Below are 20869 nucleotides of genomic sequence, written 5' to 3'. Positions count from 1 at the left end.
CGGCAAAAATAATAGCATCACAATATAATCCGTTGTAGTTGAATATATTTGTAAATGTGAATACTAGTTTTTGTATCTTGCTAGATACGCAGATTTCGACCTCAACTGTAAGCATATGCGGTATTTCGAAAAATTTCGTTTCAGGTGGTTCGAAACGAAATTCCGCGGAATTTCGCGGAATCTGAGCATGGCTAAATCAGATTTCTTGATTTTGTTTCGTTTCGTAAAATTACAAAAATTTCGCTCGAAAAAACTAGCTTATAACGAAATTTAACGGAATTCCGCGGAATTTCGAAACAAATTTAGACTTAAACCATACTGTCTCGTTTGGTCGTGTATTATCAAAAATTTTGGCTGCGCCGCTGAACAAAATCATAAAGCTGTTATCCAAACTTATTGTTATACAAATTTATCTATTAACGCCTACTATATAATCCCATTCTGAGTCGACAAATAAGTATTCAGTTTTCATCTATAACACGTCTTTGATGTTTTGTTAGAAATATCCAACAGAAAATGAAAAATATCTTTAACTATTCTATCCCATTTTTTTCAAAGGTGATCCGACTCAATATTTAAGACGTCAAGCTCAGAGTGTAAATGTAATCAGATATGAATCAGATCAGTACAACTTTGTCAAAGAGAGTGTACGTTTCCAACTCTTGAACATCATGGATTTCTTGAACATCCTTGAACATATGATGAGTAAACATTTAATTCTAACCCAGGCATGACGCGCAGCATCTTTTAAATAACCGATTGTTTCTTATAGATTGTATTGGATACTTTGAAAATACTTCAAGTCTCATGAAAGTTACTTTTCAGGTTCAGAGACACACTAGGTTTCATTTTCGTTCCTTTGACGCTGAAACAAATTAAATAAGTTGCACAAATAGTTATATGGTAAATTACTGTTTGCCAAAAGGTTTATGATCGGTGTCAAAACACTTTATGCTCTACTGAGCAGCATTTTATATTTAGCAGTCCGCTGCATGTTCCCTTGAAGGTATTGTGAAATACAAATAACTTTGTTGTTTACATATGAGTAATTCTCGCTGAAATCGGGCCACTATTTGCACGAGGTTCTTAAAAATACCTAAATTTATATTCTTTCGAAAGCTTTCGGCAAGTATATTAAGGATCCGAGTTAATTTCTTCAGAAAAATGAACCCATCGTTAGATATACACGAAATCATTTTAATGGACCCCTCGATTTTTGTCAATTCTTGACTCACTAAAACTGTCATAACTCCAACATTTCTCAACCGATCATAGAGATCAGCATATCGTTGAAAAGAGAAAGAGTGTATCCTCAATTTGCAATAATAAGCAGCCATATTGAATTTGGCCACCATCTAGAATTTTTCATTTTTCCGCCAGGTTCGCAACCACCGATTTTGAATATTAATACAAAAGAAAAGCTTAGCTTATATTGTGCATTGTGTCCGGAAATCTCAAATGTATGTTCTTTCTATCAAAAGTTATGTACTATTTACCAATACCAAATTCTTGAATTATTTAATACAATAACTTGAATACGGCTCCGTTATGCTCAAAACTTTTGAGCCCTTCAAATAAAATACTGTTTCTTCAATAATGCAGAACATATGTTGTGATCACATTTTATCCCAAGGACCACATTTTTTTTGTATAACGCAGAGCATTTGTTGCCATTACATTCTATTCTAAGCACCACAAATAACATCTGCCACTTTCGAAACAAGTCCTTCGGTTACGCGTATATTCCCTAAGGCCTTTCTCTAGGGATTTCTTGTATGACAGAGACTTATCCGAGAGATTTCTTGGATAGCACAGACGTATGTAGTAATGACGTTCTATTTGAAGGATCATAAAAAGCATGTACCACTTTTGAAACAAGTCGATAGACCCATGGTTACGAGTGTAGAGCTTAAGGCCTTACTTCAGAGATTTATTGGATGACCCGAAACATATACTAAACGCATTATATGCCAAGCACCATAAAGAGGATGTACATTTCGTTGGATTGATTAGAATCACGGTTTTTATCTTCAAGTTTTCAAAATAACTTCGTTCACAATAAATACTTAGTCGCTTACCAAGGTGGCTTCACATGCATTACCTTTTCAACAAACCGAAGGTTCCTTTCCCGTGGCGCTCACGGAGATGCAGAGAATCCCTCTTATAATCTTATAATAATGAGCATCAAACTAATTTTTCTCTCCTTATCCTAAATTGACTGTAAGGGCGTGACCGGCTCATACTGTCCATAGCAGCTGTTTCTACACTCAATTGAAGTCGGTTGAAGATGAAAATTTGACAACAATTCTTGCATTCCTCATATGAACAAACACATATACAAGGACAAACAGACAATAGCTTGGTTCGTCGAGTTGATTGTATATAAGACTATATTTTCTTGATTAGCCCTTAAAGGCGCAAGGCGATTTTTTTTAGAAATCGCCGGAAATATTTTTAGCGTAAATAACTATGTGATAGATTTAGTTCGGAAAAGGTATTGGAGGGTAACCGCCATTCGGTGGGGTTTGATCCCACGACCCCAGTTCGCATGACAGGTGTTTTCCCTACTAAGCTACGAAGGACCTCCGTCGTCCACCGCAGCTTAGCGGGTACTGATGAAACCAAATTCCCAGCACCAGGTAATAGCTGGTTATTAGCTGGTAATGGAACAACTTCTCGCAAGGGCAACTGTTGTATAATTGGTAATACGTCCGTGTACTTAATGGAATAGTGGTTTCAAGTCCCAACGGCAGCCGAATCTTTTTCGCAAGATCTCATGAAAAACACCTCTAATGGCAGACTTAACTATATGTATCAAAATTGAACATCTTTTCCAAAACAATAAGACTATGGGTCTCCTATAAAAGGTTGAATTTGGAAGGAAATAATATCCTTTTGATATGTTTTTGTATGAGACAGGAAAAATTATTTCTTCATACCTGGCAAACTGCAGTCGTAAAAACTTGGCGATTGCATTTCTGAAACACAATCTGAAACCAATCTTTGTGCATTTCAGAAAGGTGCTGAGGATTCATTCCGTGCCGATAGTTCGAACGAGCCAGACGTGTGTGCTGTGTCTCATCGCGGATTGTGTTCGGTAGTGAAAAGGCTATTGTGTGGTGCGCTCCTACCTACGGATCCAAGGCGATCACTGTCGGCGAGTGAAGTAGCTGCTTCTGGCGACGCCAGTGAAGCAGGCTATTGTTACTGCTGCTACCTACAGCAGCAGGGGCAGATAAGTGGCAAAACTTTTTATTGTTCTCCCTTCTGTTTGATACAGAGTGGGACTGCTTAGAATTAATCGAATTAGTTTTTTTTTCTAATTTGCTATTAGTTCTAGGTTAGTATAAGCAAAATTATCCTTCCACCTTGCGGGGTGAGAATGGAGGAGGAGACTGGAGAAGGCAATGTGCCTGCTAAAGATGGAGGGCGCACTCGATTGTACCATGCGGCTTCGCTTGGGCCTTGGGTTGTTTACTTTCGGCAGAAAGTAAAAAGCCTAGATTTTCTCGGCATTAAACGAGATTTGACGCGTCGTTTTCCGAAGCTTGATTTTAGCCAGATCAACAGGAACAAACTACGCATCACCGCACCTACATACCAGGTGGCGAATGAAATTGCTGGCGACAGGGCGTACAATGTTGAATACAGGTCGGACTCGATTATCCGGAGTATCGATTTTATTTTCACTCCGGATAATCGAATCCTCCGGATAATCGAATCACCAGAAAAAAAATCAAATCTGCAATTAAATAACGAAAAACTAATGTTTTTTTACTTGCAGTGATGTTGTCAGAAATTATTTAGGAAAAACCCTGAATAATCCACCTAGCGGCATCGGTGACTTTCTGGTGTATTATAGAAAAATAGTAAATAGTAGCCATTTTTCAATATGAAATGATAAGACAGAATTCCCATTTGAATGCAACCTGTTGGTTGAGAATACGTGTCAAAAAAGTGACAGGACTATTTACGCGCTTTTTGTACAAAAATATTATTGTGGCCGATATTTTTGATCCCAAAGTTTGATCTAGTCAATTTTCAACAGAAAGCTTTTGAACAAAACGACAGAAAGCAGAAACTTTTGAGTCCATTGTCCGATCCATAAAACTTTCAATAGGCAACAATGTAAAGGCACCCCAGACCTAAGCGATTTCATCGCCACAACGCTCGATATTAATCGCCGGAATCTATCATTGGGTCGCTGCAGGCAATGTTCTGTTACGCATCCACACCAACGCAACGACGACAGAATCGCATTCGCTAAGCGATGAAATCGCGTCGCGATTGTCGCGTCACTAGTGTTTGGGGGAACCTTAATAGGATTTCCCATTAAATGCAACTAGTTAGAAGCAAATCGGATAAGGATAAGTGCAAAAAATGGGTTAGATTTTGCGCACTCTAACACACAGTCATCACTTCAATTCGTCGACCATAGACGGTCGTTATATAATACTATGGTTCTATAAGGTACACTTCTTGTCCGAGAAATACAAAAAGGGGTCTTGAGAATCAAAAAATTAAGCATCGGTCCGCGCATAAAATAACCAGGGTTGAAAATGGTCGATTTTTGCGTTAAGAAATAAATGTATTATAGTTTAAGGAGGATCTTCTGCAAGAAACCTCCAATTGCAAGAACATCGGGTCAAGTACGAGAAACTGAAGACGACCTTACAGTGTAGGACGAAATACGTATATGTAAAAGTGTTACGAGGTGGTGGAATTAAATGGAATTGTGCTAAACTCGTCGTATGACAGTGAAAACATTCCACTAAAAAAGAGCTAAATAGTTTTCAAGAGAACATCGGTACTGATGACGAATTTCGACGTATTTTACACATGGTCCTCAATGGCAATTGTACAAGAATGAAGCATTTTATCACAATGTTTATTTATCTGCCCCTTTTTTCGCTTGTGTATCAAGGGCGAGCATTTTTTCCTGTCTGGATATGATCAAAAAGCCTTATGCTTCTCGTCTATCGTCGTAAATTATCAATTGAGAGCGAAATCTGCGATACTTGTTATGCACGTTCTATGGTGGTGAGGTTACGTTTTCATCTTTCGAATGAGCGACTGCTTTGTCAGTTTTTGAACCACAATGGATTGATATAAATAAAAAAACTGAAGATTTTGTCTTAAATGCAACAGCTTAATTGACAAACGATCAAGTAATTGCATGGAAGAAAAAGAGAGGAAACGGACTACCATGTGAAAGTTCTTAAAGCGAGATGTTCGTGGACATGTTCTTAGAAAATTATTGATTCATGGAATTGAGATTAAATATTTAGAACACCTTTACTTCAGTCCCTCCAATTCCAGCTGGGTTCATGTTTCTTTATATAATCATATTTTGTATCAATATAATAGTAATATATTAATTTGAATTAGTGAATTTGATATACAAGCCTAGCCTATAATCAAATTTATATATACAAAAAAAAACCTTTTTCAACCCTTCCCACGCCCTAGATACGTCCCATATTGTTAAAATAATCATTGAATAGTATAATATTGAAATTTAAAAAAAAATAAAATTAAAAAAAATCGAAGAAAAAAAATACTCCGGATAATCGAGTCTAAAATTCCGGATAATCGAACCCCGGATAATCGAGTCCCCGGATAATCGAGTCCGACCTGTATATGGTTTATGTCCCCTCGCGGGAGGTCGAAATTGAAGGTGTGATCAACGCAGCGAGCCTGACTTGCAAGGATGTACTTGCGGGAAAAGGCCGCCTAAAGAATTCAATGGAGTCTACCGTGGATATTCTGGACTGCAAGAAATTGCATTCAGCAGCCACGGTAGATGGAAAGAAGGTATATTCCAAGTCAGGTTCGCTTCGGGTGACGTTCGCCGGTTCGATGCTCCCAAAATATGTTGATATTGAAAACATGCTATTTCCGGTGCGTCTTTTTGTGCCAAGGGTATTTAATTGTACCAATTGCTTGGTCACACTGCCGAGTTTTGTGACAACAAACCACGTTGTGGCAAATGTTCTGAAAGGCATCGGGAGAAGTCCTGCCAGCAACAAGCAACAAAATGTGCTTCTTGTGGTTTGAATCCTCCCCATGGTTTGCAGGAATGCCCGGTGTACAAAAAGCGCACCCAAAAAGTGAAGCGCTCGTTGGTACAGCGCTCCAAGCAGTCGTATGCGGAAATGGTTAAGTCGCAAGACACATCCGCCACAGCCACTGCATCGACTGCTATTTCAGCCACCGTTCGTGTAAGTGATTATTATGATTCCATATCCATTGATGAATTGGACTCTGACGCAGCCGATATGGATGATCCTGCGGAGGTACACGTGCCCGAGAAGAGGAAGCAACCGTCTTCCCCGGGATCGCGCCGCAAGAGAACAAAAATCATCCATAAAAGCTTGGCAAAATCTGAAGGTAATGGGGGTTTATTTAAAATCCCGAAGCAACCTGTCCCTACTGCTTCTTTTGATCCTAGTTGCAGTAAGGTATTCCCGCCATTGCCAAAATCCGATGTTTCGAAGAAACATCCGGCTAGGAGAATCAACGAAAGAAAAAAAGTAATTCGCACTTCTAGTAAAAGTATTCCGTCCAAGCGAGGATTGATCTCCTTTAAGGACCTTGTGGACCTTTTTTTGAATTTATTCAATATTTCGAATTCATTGAGGCCTATCATTGACCTTTTTATACCAACAGTGGAAAGTTATCTGAAGCAATTCACTGTTTCATGGCCCCTTCTTGCAGGAATTGTATCTTTCGATGGATAATACGGCCAATACCCAAGATACAATCACTGTGCTGCAGTGGAACTGTCATAGTCTGAAAAATAAATAAGACGTGTTCAAGTTTTTGATTCGCAATTCCGATTGCGATATATTTGCACTCTGTGAAACATGGCTTTCTTCTGAAGATGAAATCAACTTCCACGATTTTAATATTATTCGCCAAGATCGGGATGATCATTATGGTGGCGTTCTTTTGGGGATCAAAAAATGCTACTCCTTCTACAGAATTCCCATTCCGACTGTTCCCGGCTTAGAAATCGTCGCATGCCAAGTAAATGTGAAGAATAAAGATCTTTGCATAGCTTCAGTGTACATTCCTCCAAATGCCTCTATTAATCGTCGACATTTTTGGAGCGCAGTCTCCCTCCTATCATCTCCAGTATTGATATTGGGTGATATGAACGCACATGGTATTGGATGGGGCGAAATGTATGACGATTATAAAGCTTGGGCTTGGGCTTGGGCTTGATTGACTGCTCGTAGTTGCTACTCCATTTTGACCAGATCAGCTGTTCTTGCACAGGGAACCAACAGATGTTTGCTTGGGACTAGCACACATCTTCAATGTACAAGTACTGGTGATCTCATTTGTTAAGTCATACTGGCGCCTGCCACGTCAGAATGCAAGTCAATGTAGGGAAAGGGGAGGAAATGATGATGCAATCACTCGCCCACTGCAAGCCGAATATACCTCTGCACTTGCCACGAGTTCATGCGGAATTTGTTGGAATTTCTGGGTTAGGTTGGAGAGGCAGAGGTCCGTCTTGGTTAACGAGCTGCCAATGTGATAGATAGGAGAATGTAACTGATGGAATTTCTAATTGGATGTAGGAAACGAGCTCTATAGTTTATTTCCAATTCTAGCAGATTACTGATAGAATACTCAAGTTGAAGATATAGGAATAGTAATGGAAACGGTATGGAAGTCCATTTCCAGTTCTAGCGATTGCTAGAACATGAGAAATAAAGAGAAAGATACAAAGTAGGAGAATGGAACGGACCTGGGATTGAACCCACGACCTCCTGCGTATGAGGCAGAAGCAGTAGCCATATGACTACCAAGCCCGTTAAATGTATGACGATTATAAAGCGCCTATTTTCTATGATTTGTGTGACGATTTCAATTTGAATATTTTGAACACTGGTGAAGTAACTCGAATAGGACCAAATGGTCAACAAAGCCGTATTGATCTGTCTTTATGTTCAAATTCACTATCATTAGATTGCACGTGGAAGGTAATTCAAGATCCCCATGGTAGTGACCATATGCCGATAGTCACCACAATTAAGAGTGGCTATCAACAATCTGAGCCAGTTAATGTTCCTTTCGATCTCACGAAGAACATTGACTGGCAAAAATTGCATCGGCGGTAAAAATTGGTATTGACTCAACTGATACTCTTCCACCTTTGGATGAATATCGATTCCTTATTGAGTTGATTCAAAAGCGCACTAGAAGCTCAGAAACGACGCGTTCCAAGTACATCTGTCATCAGAAGACCAGCCACTCCTGGATGGGATGATGAATGTACTAAGGTGTATTCTGAGAAATCTGATGCCTTCAAGGCCTTCCGTAAACACGGAAGTTCAGAGCTTTGAAGAGTATTTGAGGCTCGAAAGAAAACTCAAAATCTTCTCAAGGCAAAAAACGTAGCTACTGGCGACGTTTTGTCGAGGACTATCACGAGAAACCTCAATGACAACACTTTGGAAAACGGCTCGCAACATGCGGAACCGCATTTCCACCAATGAGAGTGAAGAATACTCCAATCGATGGATATTCAACTTCGCAAAAAGGTCTGCCCAGATTCCGTACCAGCAGAACCGCTATTTCGAGAATCAGTCACTGATCCCGGTTCTTTGGGTGGACCATTCACAATGCTGGAACTTTCTATGTCTCTTCTTTCATCGAATAACTCTGCTCCGGGATGCGATAACATCAAATTCAATCTTCTGAAAAACCTCCCAGATATCGCAAAAAGACGATCACTTGACCTGTACAACTGTTTCATGGAGTACAACATTGTGCCACCTGAATGGCGACAGGTCAAAGTAATAGCTATTCAAAAGCCTGGGAAACCAGCGTCTAATCACAATTCATACCGACCGATTGCCATGCTATCATGCATGAGAAAATTATTGGAGAAAATGATCCTTTCAAGAGTCGACAATTGGGTCGAAGAAAATGCATTGCTTTCAAATACTCAGTTTGGATTTCGAAAAGGGAAAGGAAGGACCATTGCAAAGTACCCTAGATAATCTGACTGTTTGATAGATATCTAGGGATCGAGTTTTCACCGCAAAAAACTCAGTTGGTTTTGTTTACTAGGAAGCGGTACCCAGCTCAACTGAAACTAAAACTGTTGAATGATGACATCAACCAATCATTATCTTCTAAATACCTTGGGGTCGTGTTTGATTCTAAATGTACCTGGAAACTCCATTTTGAGTATTTGATACAAAAATGCCGGAAAAGGATCCATTTTCTACGTTCTATCTCCGGAACCTGGTGGGGTGCTCACCCGGAAGACCTCATCAAACTCTATAGAACGACTATTCTCTCTGTTTTAGAGTATGGCTCTTTCTGCTTCCTCTCAGCAGCTGATTGCCACCTGATCAAATTGGAACGAATTCAGTATCGTTGTTTGCGTATTGCCCTTGGCTGCATGCATTCGACGCATAACATGAGCCTGGAGGTGCTTGCTGGAGTCACTCCTTTAGAGCACCGTTACTGGGAGCTCTCACTTAGAATACTCGTCAAATGTGGAACAAGTAACACACTTGTCTTAGATAACTTCGATAAAATGCTTGAACTGACTTGTCGTTCAAGATTCCTTAGAGTCTATCTCAACTACATTTCTTCAGATCTTTGTCTTCCGTGTTATAATCCACCTCGAGTTCACTTCACCAACAACAGTTCCTCAATTGAATACGATCTGTCCATGAAATACGCTATTCAAGGAATACCAGATCATCTTCGACAAATATCTATTCCCTCCCTTTTTTCAGAAAAATATGAACATGTCAATTGCAACAACAGATATTTCACTGATAGTTCTCGCATTAACGGATCCACTGCCCGTAGACCATTATTTCCTCTTCTCGGATAGTCTTAGTTCTATCGAGGCACTCCGGTCGATGAAACCTGTTAAGCACGCATCTTACTTTTTTACAAACATAAGAGAGCAGATGCGTGTTTTGGTCGAAAGATCATTCAAGATTACCTTTGTTTGGGTCCCATCTCACTGCTCAATCTACGGCAATGAGAAGGCAGACTCGCTGGCAAAGGTGGGCGCACAGGAAGGTGAAGTTTATGATAGACAATACTCGAGCAACGAGTTTTTCCCATTAGTCCGTCAGAATACTCTTCAAAGTTGGCAAAGAAATTGGACACACAACGAACTTGGACGGTGGCTATTTTCCATAGTTCCAAAAGTTTCTGGGCGAGCGTGGTTCAGAGGTGAGGACTTAAGTCGAGGCTGCATTCGCGTGATGTCGAGACTTATGTCTAATCACTATTCACTAAACGCACATCTGTACAGAATAAACCTTGTCGATAGCAACTTATGTAGGTGCGGAGCCGGTTATGATGACATCGATCACGTAGTTTGGCCCTGCTCGGAAAATGACGCCTCCAGAGAGCAATTATTGGATACCCTTGTGGCCCGAGGTAAACAACCCTTCAGGGAAGTTCGCGGTGTTTTGGGAGATCGTGATGTTGTCTATATGCAGGCCATTTATAGTTTTCTTTGTGCTTCTGATATCAAAATCTAACCTTTTGTTTTTTTTTCTTTCTTTAAAGTTTTTTTTTTGTTCTGTCTCTGCCTTTTTGTTCCGTAGAGCTCCATAGCTCTTGCCATCCGGAAGATGCTCCCGGTCGAACCATTCCTCGAGCACGACGACACGCCACATCGTCACTGACGCCAAATGTCCGGATGAGAAGCTGAAATTTCCTGATCCCAAATCCAAAGCCCCGTCCATCCTTAAACATTGTAAACTAACCTCGAGTCACCACGAGTACGCTGGCTTCTACCCCCCTCTTACTAACCGTATAATAAAATGATATTGATTGTATATATCACAAAGAACAATGGCTCCGTAAAGTGTTATACACGCCTGAGCCTACCAAATAAACGAAATTGGAAAAAAAAGGTGCTGAGGATTCGTCTAGCAAGCAAATGTATGCTATTAACAATTATCTATCTGCATATATCATATTCGTATATGCTAGTTTAGATTTAGCTCAACGCCATAAAACCACGCTGGTAAATGAATATGAAGTATGCTTCAGCACAATCACATATGTCTTTAATGAAATAAGGTTTTAAATAGAATTTGAATCAGAATATAAAAAAATTCCACAATTCCTATATTTTTATATACATACTAGTTGATATAAAGCTAAACTGATAATAAATTGATCAGATTCGGGAGCACCCACTTTACGATGAACAGTTCAGGAACAGGAATTATTCATTTGAAAGCGGCACAAATGCTGGGCCATTGCCTTATCGCAAATGGTAAACGGGAACGCGGCGATTATAAACAGACTGCTTCTTCTGTTATTATAATTCAATTTTGTCGCAAGGCAGTTATTTGACTTTGAGAAAATGAAATCAGAATTGAGTACATAATGTAAAATCGATTCAATAAAAGTTCCGTGAAAAAAAAATAAAATTTCGTTTCGAAAAATTTCGAATTAAATGGACGTTGATTTCATATCGTTTCGAAGTCCCGAAAGTAAATCTATGTTTCGTTTCGTTTCGAATCAACACAGACATTTTAAATTTCGTTTCGTTTTGTTTCGTTAGGAAAAAGTGTGTTATTGCATACCCTTCCTCAACTGGGACATTTTCAATGTGTCGCATTTAACTTGATGAGCGAATAATGCGACGTTGAAATCTAAATATGCGTAGTTCGTCCGTAGTAGATTGATCAAAAATGTAATGTAGCTTCATAATAGACTATCTAGACTAAAAGCTTTACCGATTGATAAAGTGTATTTTGAATAAAACGTATTATTTTTTTTTACAACGGTTGGAATCCGCTAATTTTTTGGTTAACCTGAACTTTCACAACTTTTCAAATATCACCTGAATTTATTTTTAATTTTTTTGTGAATTTGTCTATGGGGTGGTCCATAGAAGCTAAAAAGGTCTTAATCGGCGAAAATCAAACCACTGCACAGTGTTTTCTAACCCAGGAATTCGTGATCGAAAATGTTTTGTCCATGAAAAGTTGATTTTAGAGTCTCAGTGACTTCAGAGAAAAGTTTTAGTATGGTAAGCTCCATATCATGGAAATTTTTTTTTTTGACTAATCCCCCTAAAAGTGAGATGGAAATTCTCTTTCCTCCAATTATGAAGATACATCATTGGTGTCTTCGAGAAAGTTGTAGAAAAAGTTTCTACGAAAAATTTTGCTATATAAATTTTATTTCTATCTGCTATGGAAGTCGAGATATGGGTCGTTATTTATGAACAACCACCAAAAAACAAGTTTTTCACGATACTTTCGCCAATATATTTTTTAGATTTTTCAAATGTTCTACAAAGATGTTCGTCGCGATAAAAAACATGAACCTTTCGAAGACAGTTTCTTCTTATTTTCAATATTGACGAAGTTATTGACGATTTTCGGTTCAAAAATGAGCATTTTGACATTAACTGCATACATGTAGGGGCAAAATGGGGCAGAATTTTATTTAGGTAATTGAAAGTATAACTCATGCACTAATGGTTGCATATATATGTGACATAGCTTGACATAAGTGCCGTATGAACATATTTTTCTTCTTCTTCTTGTTATATATAAAAAATTAATTGGTCTGTATTGTGCATAACTAAGAAACGGCTTGATAGATTTTCTTCATTTCTTCAGCAAATTTGTTTATCAACATGTCCGACGGATTTACAGAATATTTTCTCATGTAAGAATCTCGACCAAAATTGGAAAAAATATGAAAAATTGAAAATAAAATTTGTATGGAAATTTTAAAAAGGTAGATCGCATTCTCGCCTACTGTGCAGGACAACGTCTGCAGGGTCATCTTTAGTCTTTAAACTTACGCCAGACCTATAATTTAGCCAAATACAAAATTTTCTAAATGATTATGAATGGATGTTTTACAGAACTGACATGAATTTCAAATTCCGTGGGAAGAAACAACGCGTAATTTAAAAAAAAAATCATCAAAAAGTCACGTAAAAAGCGACCCCAGTGTATTTGGGCAAATTGTATTATTTTAGAAATCACCATACAGTTAAATATAATTTTATAAAAGCAATTCGAAGGTACTTATTTTACCTATTTACTTTTCGAAACATCCCGGAATAATAAAAAGCCGGTTTGCTACGTCTAAAACATCACAATATTGCAAAACAGGTTAATAGAAAAGTGTTCCAAAAATTTTAGTTTATTTCTTTTCATTTAGAATTCTCTGGAAATACCATATCCCGATATATTGGTATTTCTCTGTAAAATATCCGTCGATTCGATAATCATTTTCAAAATTTGGACATTAAAACAAGACATAGGTCTGGCGTAAGTGTTTCTATCATGAACTAGATGACCCGGCAGACGTTGTCTTGCACAGTAGGTGAGAATGCGTGTTGTGATATGCCTATACAAAATACCCATACAAACTCTAATTTGAATTTTTCTTATTTTTTTAGTTTAAGTCGTGACTTTTACATAACAAAATATTATGTAAGCCCATCGGAAATTGTGATTAAGAAATTTGAACCCAGCCGTTTTTAGTTATGCGGAATACAGACCAATTCATTTTGTATATATAACAAGAAGAAGAAAACATATCCATACGGTACTTACGGAAAGCTAAGTTACATACATGTTGCAATGCAACCGTTAGTGCATGAGTTATACGTTCAATCTCCTAATTAAAATTCTGCCCCATTTTGCCCCTACATGTATGCAATTAATGTCAAAATGCTCATTTTTGAACAAAAAATCGTCAATAACTTCGTCAATATTGAAAATAAGAAGAAACTGTCTTCGAAAGGTTCATGTTTTTTATCACAACGGAGATCTTTGTAGAACATTTGAAAAATCTAAAAAATATATTGACGAAAGTATCGTGAAAAACCTGTTTTTTGGTGGTCGTTCATAAATAACGACCCATATCTCGACTTCTATAGCAGATAGAAATAAAGTTTATATAGCAAAATTTTTCCTAGAAACTTTTTCTACAACTTTTTCGAAGACACCAATGATGTATCATCATAATTGGAGGAAAGAGAATTTCCATCTCATTTTTAGGGGGATTAGTCAAAAAAAAAATTTTTTCCGAAATATGGAGCTTAACATACTGAAACTTTTCTCCGAAGTCACTGAGCCTCTAAAATCAACTTTTCATGGCCAAAACATTTTCGATCACGAATTCCTGGGTTAGAAAACACTGTGCACTGGGTTTATACGCACTTTACCGACAGGTTGCTCTACTTTATATGAAATAGCGCGTAGTCTGAATGACCTATGGTAGATGTACCAATCGTGGTCATAGCACCAGTTGTCACACTAGTGCATTTTACACCAAGTGGCACATCATATCATCACCATAAAACATTTTTTGATCAGTGAACCATATTCATATGACACGATAACACCTTCAATCTCCTCCAAAACAAACAAAACATAATTGTTAAAAATAGCTTTGCCTAATTTTTGTCCTCCTCTGCACCAGTTATCGCATTAGTGGTAACATTATGGTTAATTCCATAAGAAAACAATGGAATTGGCCATAATAGAAGCCAAAATTAAGAATATTGCCACAACTGGTAAATGCGTATCTATTATGGGATAAGCAAATTTGGTCACTGCCGCCATGGTATAGGTATATTTGTGGAGTTTTCGCCTCGGGTACATCTGTAGGATAGGTATGTATACATTTTTATATAAATCACCCAAAAGCGCAAAAATGTTATTCATTCATAAAAAAAGAACTTTATTTATTAATATGACTCCAACGCGTAATTCTGTACCAAAACCGCAGTGGTTCAATGTATTAAATAAAACAATTGAATCTATTGGGAATAATAAAAAGCTAACTATGGAAGTCACTTTTAATAAATTATTTCAAGGAAACGTAAACACACAAGAGTTAGACATCTCAGAAAGCCTGGCACGTTTATATGCATTTGAAGAGCTTATCTTCTACATAAACAGATGTAAGAATGGATTCCACGAGTTTTAAAATTTATTCATCTAATTTGCAATCATCTACGTTTCAGGTTTACGAACACACCCATTGGATCAACTTCAAATAGACTACCTTTCGAGGGGACCCACGAAACGATGCAGCACCGGATTAGTTCAGGCCAACCAGCTGAACCGCAATGTGCTGGTGCAGTGTGTTAATGAAATTCAAACGGCTACAAAACTGTTCCGTGGGTGCCAATTCAGGATCACTGTTTATCGCATGCCAAAGCGAGTGCCCTTTCGTGCGGCGCGCTCCTGCGATTTCCTCGCACATAGACGAAAAGTGAAGTCTTTCGACGTTAAACATATGAAATTATGATATTGTTATCGCGGCTTTCCCGGTGCACACGTGCGTCTTTTTACCGCGGCGTGCACGTGGCTTTGATAAAGCGCTACGTGGACATCGATCTCTAAAACTCATGATCGAAACCCAATCTCATTTATCTTTAAATTTTAATATTAATCGGTGGCAAATGATCACTAACAACTAGTCAGTATAAATGGGTATACTGGTTCAAGTTTTTCCATATCTGACAACAGGAGTGTACCTAATGCAAAATGTAAGCTAATCAAATGCAGACAGCATTTAGAACAAAAAAAAATAATTTTCTACACGACACCTACCAGACGTAGAGAACTATGAAACACTGTAGGATCCTGGCGTGATAGAAAGCTACAAGTAATGTGTAGTAATGTAGTAATGTGTAAACGGTGTAGTAATCATGAAGAAAAACTTTGTATTAAAGTATTGTAGGATTATTTGATATTTATTCCTGAATTGTAATAAAATTGCTCAATGCTTGAAAATGGCTTGTCTATTATTTTTTTTTCAAAACCGAAAAGTACCTGCCTGGTTGGCTACACCTATGCGTGGCGGTTATAGAGCTTCATAATCGTTGGTCATAAAGCGATGTTTCTCCAGTTTCCCCGTAGGTTTAGAGTTACCAGATCCGATTCCACCGGTGCAGCCAGCATATTTTCGCTATTCTTTCTTCCAACATTCGCAATATTTTCTTTTGTATACTTGATACTACAGCTTATGATTCATGCGACAGCGCCATTTTCTAGTTTTCTACCGAGTATGGCATGGTACGCAGCATTTTTCGTTTGGAAACCCCAAAAGCTTTCCAGTCCACCTCTTTTAATTTCCACCCTTCATGTTCGTAATATGCCACTGATAGAATCACAAATTTATACGGAGCAAATTTCGTTTCCATCTGCATGTGGCAGGACCTAGGTCTACGTATATCTCTACCCGTACCATGTACAGCAACCATTCGCTAACTGGGCTGAACACCGAACGCCGCTTTTTAACTGGGCTGACGAGGGAAATCACGATGCATTGTTGTGATCGTGTTTTACATGAAGCTTAAAAAATATACCATTCAGAGTCCCCTCGTCACCGAGTCTTTGTTGATGTTTTTTGACGGATAACTGCTTTTTAACTGGGCTTTGGTCCAGTTAGCGAAAGCCCAGTTAAAATACAGTACAGTTAAAACGCGCCCAGTTAGCGAACTGTTGCTGTATTTTATCTTGGTAGAGTTAATGTTTAGGCCTATCCTCGCCATCTTCCTCTTCACTGGTACAAAAACCCCCACTACTCTGCAATCGATTCCAATGAGGTCGATGTCGTCCACAATGCCCAGAAGCATGTGTGACCGTATGAAGATAATGCCGTTCGTCTGTATACGTATACGCCAAATCTCCTAACCGCACCTTAAGCGGTCTTGATGTGTTAAACAGAATACGCGACAGAATTATGTACGCCGAGTTCAGATGGGTGATCTCTATGTCATTGGCACATTCCAGTCTATGCCCTTTCTTGTAGTTCGGGCATACGATACCATCCAACCTTCCGGTAGGAAATTCTTCGTCCTTCCATATTTTTGAATAGGGAGTGAGGGCTAGTAATCAACCCCGTGCATATAATTGACCCCCTGAACAAAACCCCAAATAAAACGCTGGAAGCAACATCATTTTAAAATGATTTAGTAGTTAAAATGAATGTTTTGGCTAGTTTTAGTACGAAACACGTTGCTGATACCTATTGCTTGTCATCTGGTGCAGCAGAACTACCATTTATCAAGAGGCTCGCTCTAGCGGAGCGACTGAAGCAAATTTCAGTCGTTGAGGCGTCCATTACTACACACTCAGTTTTTATTTCTGCAGCTCGGCAAAAATCCGCACAGCCGTGCGCCAGCAAAATAAATAACTGATATTCCGGCAAAAATAGCGTTTGTTAGCTGATTTTCGGCAAATTATTCGCTGATTATCAGCAATTTTGACAGAAATCTCGGCAAAAAACATGTTTGCTGGGGCACGGCTGTGCGATTCTCGGTAAAAGTTCAACATTTTGCTGAGATCCCGGTAAAAAAATTAAGTGTGTAGCACTCACTCCATAATTTGGTGGATCGATTGATGCAGCGGCTCACTTCAAGTTTGAGAAGTTCGGCAGCAGCTTTATGAGTTTATGAGTTTTAGTACTTCCCAGCAGCTTTATGAGTTTTAGTTCATATAGAGCATTAACTTCATCCAGCTTAATTTTTTTTACCGGGATCTCAGCGAAATGGTCAACTTTTACCGAGATTCACACAGCCGTGCCCCAGCAAACATGTTTTTTGCCGAGATTTCTGTCAAAATTTCTGAAAATCAGCAAATAATTTGCCGAAAATCAGCTAACCAACATCATTTTGCCGGAATATCACGGCTGTGCGGATTTTTGCCAAGCTGCAGAAATAAAAACTAAGTGTGTAAGTTGTTCCACAGCTTGACAGTCGTCGACTATACAGTATGTAAAAAAAATTATCCACTCCCCCTAAAATTCTACATTTTTTAAAGTTTTTCTGGTAAAAATCAGTTTAATTTGTGAGTGTTCCTCCATGATTTATCAATTTATATTTATTTATCACATGGCCATTATTATTCATAGTTCATTTCATTTTTTAATTTTACATCTAAACAGATAACACTGAATCAACAATTTGACGCCACAATACACGGTTCGAGGCCGCATATCTCCATCCACCTGGTCTGCCCATCTCGCTTGCTGTGCTCCACGCCGGCTCGTACCTACCGGATCGGAAGTAAACACAATCTTTGGAGGGTTGCTGTCCGGCATTCTTGCAACATGCCCTGCCCATCGTTACCTTCCTGCTTTAGCTACCTTCTGGATACTGGGTTCCCGTAGAGCTGGGCGAGCTCGTGGTTCATTCTTCGCCGCCACACATCGTCTTCTTGCACACCGCCAAAGATGGTCCTCAGCGCCCGTCTCTTGAATACTCCGAGTGCTTGCAAATCCTCCTCGAGTATTGTCCATGTTTCATGTCCGTAGAGGACTACCGGTTTTATCAGCGTCTAGTACATGGCACGTTTGGTGCGGTGGTGAATATTTTTTGACCGCAGTTTCTCCTGGAGCCCATAGTAGGCCCATAGTCATCCACAGATGATGCGCCTTCGTATTTCACGACTAACATTGTTATCAGCCGTTAGTAAGGATCCAACTTAGACGAATTCCTCGACTACCTCGAAGGTATTCCGTCCATCATAACACTGCTTCCTAGGCGGGCCCTGTCGCGCTCTGTTCCATTTACAAGCATGTACTTTGTCTTCGATGCATTCACCACCAGTCCAACTTTTGTTGCTTCACGTTTCAGGCGGGTGTACAGTTCTGCCACCTTTACAAATGTTCGGCCGACAATGTCCATGTCATCCGCGAAACAAATAAATTGATCCGAAGAAAATCGTACCCGGCTCTCCGCATGACACCTTCTAGCGCAATGTTGAACAACAGGAACATCAGTCTGGTATGCTTCCACAGGGAAGCTGTTCTCGTCCATAATTTTCCATAGCTCTACGCGGTCTATACTGTCGTATGCCGCCTTGAAATCAATGAACAGATGGTGCGTTGGGACCTGGTATTCACGGCATTGTTGAAGGATTTGCCGTACAGTAAAGATCTGGTCCGTTGTCGAGCGGCCGTCAACGAAGCCGGCTTTATAACTTCCCACGAACTCATTCACTAATGGTGACCAATGGTGGTACCTCAACCTCATATTAAGTAACACATTACGAGAAGGTAATATCAAAACAATACATCGAATATGCTAGTCGACACGCAAACAACTTTATGCATCTACAAGAAAAGAACCATCATTTCATCGTTGCCAGATTTATTTAATCAAATAGTTATGCGGTTTGTCGAAATAATCAAATCAACCAGAAAAAAAAGAAAAGGTTATGCAAGCTTCTGCTGGCAGGGTGGAGAATGGTTGATATTTAATTTTACCGTACCATTCATCCTAGTCATTTTACCGTACCATTCATCCTAATCAGTAAAAAAAAAACAAAACCACGGCAGCCGCAGCAGCAGCCACGACCTAACAGACGTCAGCATATACTTTTACTATTTTCTCCCTCCACAATCAATGTTTTCATGGAATAATTTCTCAACGTATAATCGGTTTTAATGGCAAATACATATTTCATTATTCCTTACTCATTTTCCAGATTAGAACTAATAAATCAGTATCTGTGGCTAGCACTCTTTCAAGGCTATGTGCCACAGCCTAATTCAACTCGATTCTGTTCTATTTGCACTGCGCACAAGAAAGTGGATGGATGGCACGAGACTCACGCAGCAGCAAACAAGCAGTCTGCGGATGAAGAATAAAAAAGACATAATTTCGTCTTACAATAATTTGGGAAACTGTCTCAGTGTGCTCGGTGCACGACATTTTACCGGATAAAATGTAAATATTCGGAGAATCAAAGTGTTTTACTGTACTTTCCCCAACACTGTATGTTGAAAGCCCAGTGGTGTATGAAGAATTTTAAAATAAGTTTCCATATATTAAATATTTCATAAATGCTCAAAAATAAACATTTTGTTGCATCTGGCAACATTATGTAGCAGCTGACAAGCTTTTACCACCCCATTTCCACCCACCTCAAATTTTCGTCACTTTTTCGTACTAGTTGCATCACCGATACTAACAAGCAATAACGTCATTAATTTTCAAAACAGAGTTACGGAGTCTTGAGCCTTAACCGCCAGAATTTTGTATGGCGAGAGACATCTAACGCGGGTTTTCTCAAAACAAGGAACTTTTCATAGAAAACTATTTGGTACCGGTTACGAAGGATGGTGTCCGCTACTACGCCTACCAAATATTTTTTCGATTAAGGTGCTTAATTTTGAGAAATCGAACCTTAGATGCCTTTCGCCGGACGGTACGTGGAGGAGGCGAATGAACCACGAATTGCATCAGCTGTTGGGAGAACCATCCATCGTTCACACCGTGAAAATCGGACGACTGCGATGGGCCGGGCACGTAGCAAGAATGTCGGACAGTAACCCGGTGAAAATGGTTCTCGACAACGATCCGACGGGCACAAGAAGGCGAGGTGCGCAGCGGGCAAGGTGGATCGATCAGGTGGAAGATGACTTGCGGACCCTCCGTAGACTGCGTGGTTGGCGACGTGTAGCCATGGACCGAGCCGAATGGAGACGACTCTTATATACCGCACAGGCCACTTCGGCCTTAGTCTGAATAAATGATAATAATAATAATGCCTTTCGCCATACTGATTTCAGGAAATTAATTATTAGTGTGCCGCTGTAAGCATTTGACCGTGGCGATTCATTGAGTCCTAGACGGTGAACTATTGGAACTCACAAAGCTTATGAATCTTTGGTGGGACCATTTGTTTAAAAAATATAAAGTAATTAGGATAATTAAGAAATTTTAAAAATACGTTTAATAACTAATTTAAATAAAGTTTTTGAGATTTGGAGCACGACGCATAGTGCACAATGGGAAAAACATTGTCCATAACGCGAATAAATTCAATATCTCGGTTCGGTGTGGGCGGATTGCGCTGAAATTTTGACACAA

At 39.2% G+C, this 20869-nt stretch overlaps 1 protein-coding gene across 1 annotated transcript in view; it reads right to left on the bottom strand.

The window, feature by feature from the left end:
- The window catches only part of LOC134212925 (cilia- and flagella-associated protein 20), a 34577-nt gene that overhangs the window by 1295 nt on the left and 12413 nt on the right, over nucleotides 1–20869 (bottom strand). The gene's annotated exons all lie outside the window — the stretch shown is intronic.

The sequence above is a fragment of the Armigeres subalbatus genome, chromosome 2 (assembly GCF_024139115.2).
Source record: "Armigeres subalbatus isolate Guangzhou_Male chromosome 2, GZ_Asu_2, whole genome shotgun sequence".
NCBI classification, from domain to species: Eukaryota; Metazoa; Arthropoda; class Insecta; order Diptera; family Culicidae; genus Armigeres; species Armigeres subalbatus.
The sequence above is the reverse complement of the archived record's forward strand: the minus strand, read 5'-3'. Positions and strand labels throughout refer to the sequence as shown.